General features: G+C 49.3%; 1 long non-coding RNA gene across 1 annotated transcript in view; it reads left to right on the top strand.

The window, feature by feature from the left end:
* LOC121662986 overlaps window positions 1–5,437 on the top strand; it is a 38,226-nt gene extending 32,789 nt beyond the window's left edge. Inside the window, exon 3 of the long non-coding RNA XR_006015494.1 lies at window positions 3,537–5,437. This is a non-coding gene — a long non-coding RNA (uncharacterized LOC121662986). The remainder of the gene's footprint in view (window positions 1–3,536) is intronic.
* The last annotated feature ends 3,200 nt before the right edge of the window (window positions 5,438–8,637 follow it).

Below are 8,637 nucleotides of genomic sequence, written 5' to 3'. Positions count from 1 at the left end.
TTCCATCCAGTGTGGGGCGATTCCATCCAGTGTGGGGAGATTCCATCCAATGTGGGGTGATTCATCCAATGAGGGTGATTCCATCCAGTGCGGGGCGATTCCATCCAGCGTGGGGCATTTCCAGAGCATTTCCTAAGATGGGAATTCCATCTGACGCTCCATACCTTGGCACCATCACCAGGGGGGTTTTGTTGCAGGGACCTGGGTGTGGAAGAGATGAGATGGATCTGGAGGTGTGAACTTGGAAGGGACGAGGGAGAGCTGGATCAGAGTCCTACCCTGGGAAACAAAAGTGATGCAGTGATGAGGGGCAGTAATAACACTCAGTGATAACACTCAGTGATAAAATGCAGCTCTGCAGGCTAGGAAGGCTCATGTTCCTCTGGGATTTGGGATGTTCACATTCCCTTTATCTCCTCCCTCCTGGAGATCAGCTCCAGTGGGAGATGTCTCTCCTCATGTGGGGGTTTCTCCTGAGGGTCCTTCCAGCCCTGTCTCTGCTCCATGAGGACCACATTTATTCCAATTCCATGGAAATTATGGATTTCACCAAAACCCACTTTCTGAGAGTGCTCTTTGCTCCCTCATTCCCACAGCAGTGAATCCTCCTCTGTATCCCGGTGTTGCTTTGTTGAAGCAGAAAATGAGCTCTTGGCTGGATGTAAAGTGTGAGAACAGCAATATTCCCTATTCCCTGAGTGATCCTGCCTGGCACACGGAAAAGGTGAGCACATCCAGCCCTGCTTGTCTTTGATTCCCTGGATAGGCTGAAATACGCCTGAACTCCTCACATTGTAATTAGGAGCAAAGATGTTGAGCCACAGGATATAATTTTAAAACATCTGAGTGTCTTAGGAGAGAAGAAATCATCATTTCTTCCAAAATATCCTTTAAAAAAAATCTGATTTCATGCCGTGTTCTCATCCAAGGCCTGTGCTGGCTCATTTTGGCACTTTGGGAATGAATCATCGGCTCCAATTGTCTTGTCTAGGAATTCCCATCTATCAACATCCTTCTAAGAAACTGCAAGGAAAACAAAAAAAACAAAATTAACTTTCAGCCCCCCTTCTTCAGTCCCCTGTACCTGACTCAGATGAGATCAGGGATTTTATTTCCCTGGCCAGAGCCTGGGAATTTTTCCCTATATTAAAAATAACCCAACACAGCCTCCCGCAGCAGATCAGGATCTTTCACAAAGCCTGATTTTATCTTGCAAGAGATAATCTTGCTTCTTCATTAGGAGCTATGGGACTATCTGGGAAACATTCCCCTTGGAAAAAACCAGGCCTGGGTGGTCTGAAGCAGAAAATGTGTTGGCTCATCCTTTTAGTGGCTTTTCTGCATTGGTGGCAATGAAGATTTTTTCAGGTAGAGACAAAAAAAAGAGAAAAAATTGGTTTTTTTCCCTCTAAACCCAAAGCACGGAGTCCATCAGGTTCTATCCTGAATTGATGGAAAATGGATTCTGGAATGTTTAGGGGAAAAAAATCTGTGTTTTCAGAAGGATAAGAGGAAGCAATTCCACAAGAACAGGTGGACTGGACCCTGTTTTCCTCCCCAGGCAGAGCTGCTGGGCTCCGTGGGTTCCATTTAAGATGATCCAGGAGAATGTGCCTCCTTGGACAGGTGACATTCAAGGCGCCGTGGTGGCTCCTCTCACCTAAACCCAAAGCTGAAGCTTAGTCCGAGCCTCAGGCGGGGATCACCCAGCCCAGGCATCAGGCTGGGCCCCCGTGAGTTGTTTAATTCCCCCCTTGATCCAGATGGTCCCAGCTCACTCCGAACCCAGCCAGTCTGGCCCTTCCTTCCAGCCGGTTTGGGTTCTTTAATTCCCCTTTCCCCCCCAGTAACCAAATCGTGTTGGACATTTCCCGCTGAACACACGGAGAGTCTCTGAAACATCCAACGCTTTATCCCCAGGAGCCCCTCAGGAGCTGCTTTTTTTAATGGATTAACTATGACAGGGACTGCACTCCCACAGTTTTTAAAATATACAATAAGTATATTACATACTTTTAAGGCTATAAATAAGATTTATACACAACCCATGGGGATTTTCCATTAAAACTTCATAAATCACATTGTACATTATCCTTTTTAATCCTCAGCCTTGCCGTGGTAATCACCAGAAAATATATTTAACCCTGTATAAAATTGATGATAAGCACGGAGAAAGAATGTTAACGAGAGCTTTTATGGGCTCTGTATTTTCCTAGCCTGATCCATTCTTTTTCCTGGCAATTATTTGTAATAGGAGTAGTTATCTCCTGCCCTTTATTAACTGAAAACTCAGGTGCTCTGCCTAGAACGGAGCCAGTACAGCCCAGGCTGAGCTTTTCCTGCCTAATCCTCTCTTTAGCTGGGGGGGTTTGGTGCTTGGAGAAGGCAATTTTCACACTCCACGTCTCATCCACGCTCTTCCTGCTGATTCAGCTCCTCCTTCGAGTGAATGGCATCTGGAGAGGAACGTAGATTTAATTGTTATCGTGGAATTAAAGCCCCATCCAAGGTGAACCTTCCAGCTCTTGGCTGTGGATGCCCAGGGAAGGGAATCAATTTTAAAAGTTGTTTTTTAAAGTCCTGGTTTTAAAAGATCTTCAGAGCTCGGTGCTGCTTTGCTGTCATGTCTCAAGCTCTGCCCAGTCCATGCCTTTCCCACCCCTTTCTCAGCAGATCATTTTCTCCAGAAATACTTTTGTCCTCTGCAAAGATCTCTTAAAGATCCACTTCTTCTTCCTTCTGCTCCTTGTCACTGTGGCTGCCCCTGGATTCCTGGAAGTGTCCAAGACCGGGCTGGACACTGGGGCTTGGAGCTCCCTGGGACAGTGGGAGGTGTCCCTTCCCATGGCAGGGGTGCCACTGGATGGGCTTTCAGGTTCCTCCCAACCCAAACCATTCCAGGATTCCATGATTCTAAAAAATTCCCATTTTAGATGCTGTAAATTGCAAAGATTGGAGGAGGAATTTGAAATTGTTGGGGGACCAGAACACGTCAGGAGTGATTTTCTCAGTGCCCTTGGTGGCATCCAAGCCACTGCCCTTCTCCTCCTAAGGACAGGGAAAATTATCCAGGTCAGTGAAATTCCAATAATCTGAAAGTTTTACAGTTTATAGAAGGATCCAACCTCCAAGTGCTTCCCACTGCCAGAGGGCAGGAATGGATGGGATACTGGGAAGGGATTCCTCCCTGGGAGGGTGGGGAGGGGCTGGGATGGAATTCCCAGAGCAGCTGTGGCTGCCCCTGGATCCCTGGAAGTGCCCAAGGCCAGGTTGGACAGAGCTTGGAGCACCCCGGGACAGTGGGAGGTGGATGCGCTTTCAGGTCCCTTCCCACCCAAACTATTCCAGGATTCCATGGTGATGCCTGGCTCTCCAGTAGAGAGTTCACAGCGTGGGAAGGATCCGGGTGCAAATGATGATGGAATCCTTGGCTGTGTCTGAAACACTGGGAACAGCTCCGTGTTGTCACCTTGCACTTCTCACCCAACCCTTTATTTATTAATTTTAGATATTTTCTCCTCTTTCCGTGCATTTAGGCTGGGAGCTCTTTAAACCCAGGACCATCTCCTCTCACTTGGAAGCGTGGAAGGCAAGGATACAATCCACAGTCACGGTCCTTTAGGAAAACCTGATCCCTGCAAGGTGATGTCGGAGCGAACGCGTTCCCTCCATGTGTTAAATGGGATCCAGGAGGGAGCTGGAGAGAAAATAATGTGGAAAAATTCCTGGAAACAGCAGGATGCTTTTAAAACCCCAGGAGACGCGGGGCAGCTGCCTCCCCACCAGGAGCCACTGGCAATGGGACTTAATTAGCAGATCCCTTCCCGTGTTGCAGCAGGGAAGATGCTTTGTGGGAAAGCACCAGCGGTAAGGGTTGGGAGGAGGCGCCTCAGCCCCGTGGAGACAAGGAGCAATCGGGAATGTGCTCCAGAGGCTCTCAGGAACAAGCAGCTCTGATTAGCTCCGTGCCAGCCCAGCCAAAATAATTCGTCAGGCTTGGAAAGCTCCGCTTAGGAGGAAAACGGGAGGAGTTTTGGGATCTACAGGTGTTCCGTACCCAATTCCAGCAGTTGTTCCATGCCCAATTCCAGAAGTTGTTCCATGCCCAATTCCAGCAGGTGTTCCATACCCAATTCCAGCTGCCCGGATGCTGCGGTGGGCGGGATGGATCCTGCCCTGGAGTGGGTGGCAGGGAAGGACTTCCCTGATTTTCCTCAGCTCCTGCTCGGCTGGTTCTGTCAGGGAATCAGGGCTTGTCTGATCATGCAAATGAGGGTTTCCTCACCCCGTGCAAACAAGGTAGAGATTATAAATAAAGTTAATTAAGAACTTAGCAGCAGAACCCTGCTAATATGGACTGTGCCAATACCTGTCCAGGAAAACCTGGAGGTGAAGCTGACTTGGAAAATACTGGCACAATCCCTGTTTGTCCCCTGGGATTGTCTAGGGATGAAAAAAGCAGCAGAGTTGTGGAGTGATGGGAGGGTTTATCCAAAAAAAGAGGAATTAAGGTAAATATGAACCTGTTTGAACCTGAGTTTAGGTCAGAACTGATCTCCAGTGAGTCTTTAATCCATGGGACAGCAGGCTGGGAAATGGGCGGAATTCCAGTGTGAGAAGTTCCCATGGAGGGCTCGATAGGTGGTGCTCCCATCACAGGTGAGGGATGGATTCCAGAGTGATATGGGAGGCAGCAGAGAAAATCATGGAATCATTTAGGTTGGAAAAGGCCTCCAAAACCATCGATTCCAGCCTTTTTCACAGCCCTGAATGGAGAAGGTGATCCTGGGAGATGCTGGTCTGGAACAGCACCCAGGGACCCAGAAGCCTCCTGGTTTTATTGGGGAAAAACTCCATGTTCCCCCTCAGCTTCCCAGACCTGCACGTGAGTTCCTGCCCAGAGGTGGGAAGGCTGCACAGAAGGATCCTTGGACGCTGCAGCAGGATGGGAAGGATGGGAAGGACAGGAGGGAATGGGAAAGACGCCAGCTGCTGTCACACAGGGGGAGGCACTTGAGGAGTTCTGGCCCTCGTGTGCCAGCAGCTGCTCCCGCAGCCCCTCGGAAGGTGCCAGATGCTGCCTGGGCAACCACAGCTCCTCTGGTTTGTGTGTCCTGCTCGGAATTTACAGCCTGGACCGTTGGTGAGGGACAATCTCGCGGTGCTGAGCAGACTCAGCTCAGCCAGGTCACCTGAAAGCGCCTTGGCTGATCCAGGGTGAGCTCCCCCCCATCCACAGAGGATTCCTGGCATTGCTTCCATGTCTTCAGGATTGTCACGACCTTGGTGGATCCTTTGTTCAGCATTTAAGTTTGGAGGGAATAATCTTTTGTTTCAGGGATCACCCACCTGAAGGAGCCAACAAAAATGATGGAGAGAGACTGTTTACAAGGGATGGAGGGACAGGACACAGGGAATGGCTTCCCACTGCCAGAGGGCAGGGTTGGATGGGAGATTGGGAAGGAATTCCTGGCTGGGAAGGTGGGGAGGGGCTGGGATGGAATTCCCAGAGCAGCTGTGGCTGCCCCTGGATCGCTGGCAGTGCCCAAGGCCAGGCTGGAGCACCCTGGGACAGCGGGAGGTGTCCCTGCCCATGGCAGGGGTTGGAGTGGGGATGATCTTAAAGGCTCCTCCCAACCCAAACCATTCCAGGATTCTGTGATCCGGAACATAGGGAAGAGGATCATTCCCAGGAGCACTGTGGATCCAGCCCTCATCATCTTAATTTGTCTCCATCCTTTAAAGTTCAAGTGGCAAATTTGAAGAGGTTCTACCACTAATTAATGAGGACAGGCCCTGCAGGGCTGTGTGGTGGTACCTGGCCTGGGTGTTCGGTTGCCTTGAAGAGGAAACCCCTGATTTTCCCACTCTTTTCTGTCCCAGAGTCCAAGAGCAAATGTACCTGAAAAATATAAATCTGGGTAAGATGAAAAAGAGCAGATCTGCATCAAAATGTTTTGTTAATCGAGGTCAGAATTTGAGTTGCCAGGAGGACAGAGGATATTTTATCCATTAGGATAAAAGAGTTGGTCATCATGGACTTCTCTTCTGGTTTCCCTTATGGAGAAGGGTGTTCCCTTAAAACGCGGAAAAATTTGATATAAAATCCATGGGTGTTGTCTGCACTGAAAGACTGAAGGGCAAAACCCTTTGGTTTTCCACTCTGACATCCCAAAGGTCACCAAATCCAGGAGTGAGCCCAATACCTGAGTACTGAATATTCCTAAATATGAATATCCCAGACGGATATTGATGACTCCCGGGTAACAGTCCCATCTTCCCTTTGGGATCAGATGCAGGAAGCTAATATGGCTAATGAAGGACTTTGAGGGTTAACAAGCCCTAAATCAGGTTTCCCAGGCTTTTAATTATGCTCCATAACTACTGGAGATTTCCCATCATCGTTTTTCATCTGATTGATGAATAAGGGGGTCAGACAATCCATGGAGCACCTTGACTGCCAGTGGAACCATTCCAGAGGCTTCGGCTAAGCGGGAAGAACACCAGTGGCTGGTTGGTGTGAGGCACATTTATCAGGAGGGTCAGGGATAACTCTGGATTCCTGCTTTTCCCAGCTCAGAGGCGGCCTGGTCGTCATCCCAGGCTCCTCAGGAGAATCCAAGACCACCCAGGTACCCCCAAGGAGGGAAAAGATGGGAGAGGAAGGGGCAATAATTGTGCTGGAAAAAGGAAATAGAGCTGCTGGGGCTGTTTGAGGAACGGATGGATCCTGGAAGTGCTCAAGGCTAGCATAGACATGGCTTGGAGCAACCTCTGGAAGCAAAGCCCAGGCAGGGGTGGAATTTGATGGCTTGTAAGGTCCCTTCCAGCCCAAACCATTCCATGGTTCTACCATTCCGTGTCCAAGGGTTCTGCAGCATCTGCATGGCATAAAAATGAACTGGGAATTAATTTTTATGCCAGTTTTTTCCTGGTTTTTGCATCCATGCATGTGCAGTTTGGAGCATTTCAGTTATTGAATGAAGCTGCTTTTTTATGGATTCTCACTGGAATGAGGAGGGAACGTTTCTGGGTTTATATGGGAATTCAGACGTGGGTTTAGATGTAAAACCCATTTACAACTTTTATCTTCCATCAGAACTCGCAATGTCTTGTGCCTGATCCTTGATCCATGCTTCGATTCCTCAGCCGAATTCCTTGGATTTGGGCTGCTCTGGCCTGGACTTCTTATTTGTGCATGTGTTGAACTCCACTCTCAAATCCCAGGGGTTTTAAGCAGCTCCACGGGCTGGTTTGGGACTGTGAGAGCCGAGCATGTTGAGATCACAAAAATTGGGATTTTAATGCCTTCCCCATCATCCGTATTCCTCCTTGGACAACCCCTCACGCCAAGGTAATTTCCCCTAGGAAATATTTCTGCGCTGAACAATTAATAATTCCATGGAAGTGGATCACACTGTCGGGGCAGTTTGCTGAGCTCTCTGCACTGTTTGGAGCTGGGGGGGCTGGAGTGACCATTCCCACCTGGATTTGGGATTTGGGATGTAATCCAGCCTCACTGATCTGAGGATTACCCACACTTATGAGCACATTTTGGGTTTCTCCAGTAGACTGGTGAATTCCACCTTTATTGCTCACTGGGGGAGCTGGAATGACACGAACTCTGTCATTCATTCCGTGACAAGCCTGGAAAACCACTCCGCATTATTTCTGACTGCGCATCCTGTTCTGGAGCCCAGGGTGCAGCGAGGGAGTGTTTTAAAACATTCCTGCTCTGCACATTCACAGATGCAGCTTTAAAATTCCCCTCCCCAAGACGGATTTTGGCAGGGAAAAGCCAAGCACCGAAATGTTTGGAGGAAGCAAACATGGGATGTGGGGATGCAGGGAGAGCTGGAATGTCTCAAGTTAACCCTGGCAACAGAATGTGGGGAAAATTCCCTTTGCTTTTCCTGAAAGAGCCACCTGGCCCTTGGATCTCCTGCTCCTGACCTCTTATCCCATGTTTTCACCTCTGGCTGTGCACAGGGAATGTTTAATGTCCCAAAACCAGGCTTGCGAAGCGGCAAATGTTGTGGAATCCTGGAATGGTTTGGATGGGAAGGGACCTTAAATCCCATCCAGTTCCACAGGCAGGGACACCTCCCGCTATCCCAGGTGGCTCCAAGCCCCATCCAACCTGGCCTTGGGCACTTCCTGGGATCCAGGGGCAGCTGCTCTGGGAATTCCAGCCCAGCCCCTCCCCACCCTCATTCCTTCCCAATATCCCATCCATCCCTGCCCTCTGGCACTGGGAAGCCATTCCCTGTGTCCTGTCCCTCCAGCCCTTGTCCCAAGCCCCTCTCCAGCTCTCTTGTATTTCCCTGTGTGTTTCTGCAAATAAACATTTCAACCCCACAGCCTTTCTCCCTTTCTCCCACCTCCTCCCACCGTGATTTACAAGGAGAAATTAAAACTCCGCGCATCCCCGTGCTTGGGCTTTTACATCCTGGGCCACTGATTTATAAAAGCTGCCAGTGAATTTAAAACCCTTGGTTTTGATTTAGAAATCATGGCCTGAAAGTTGCGTTTATCTCCAATATTCAGCTGCACTGCACGTCACCGAAAATATGATTTATGGGTTGCAAAATGTGTGCAGAGAGACTCCGAAAATATTTATGGCTCCCTCCCCCTCGG

The sequence above is a fragment of the Corvus kubaryi genome, unplaced genomic scaffold, assembly GCF_017639235.1.
Source record: "Corvus kubaryi isolate FWS band 111438036 unplaced genomic scaffold, C.kubaryi_AGA036_p1.0 37265, whole genome shotgun sequence".
In the NCBI taxonomy this organism is placed as follows: Eukaryota; Metazoa; Chordata; class Aves; order Passeriformes; family Corvidae; genus Corvus; species Corvus kubaryi.
This window is presented reverse-complemented; position numbering and strand designations above follow the sequence as displayed.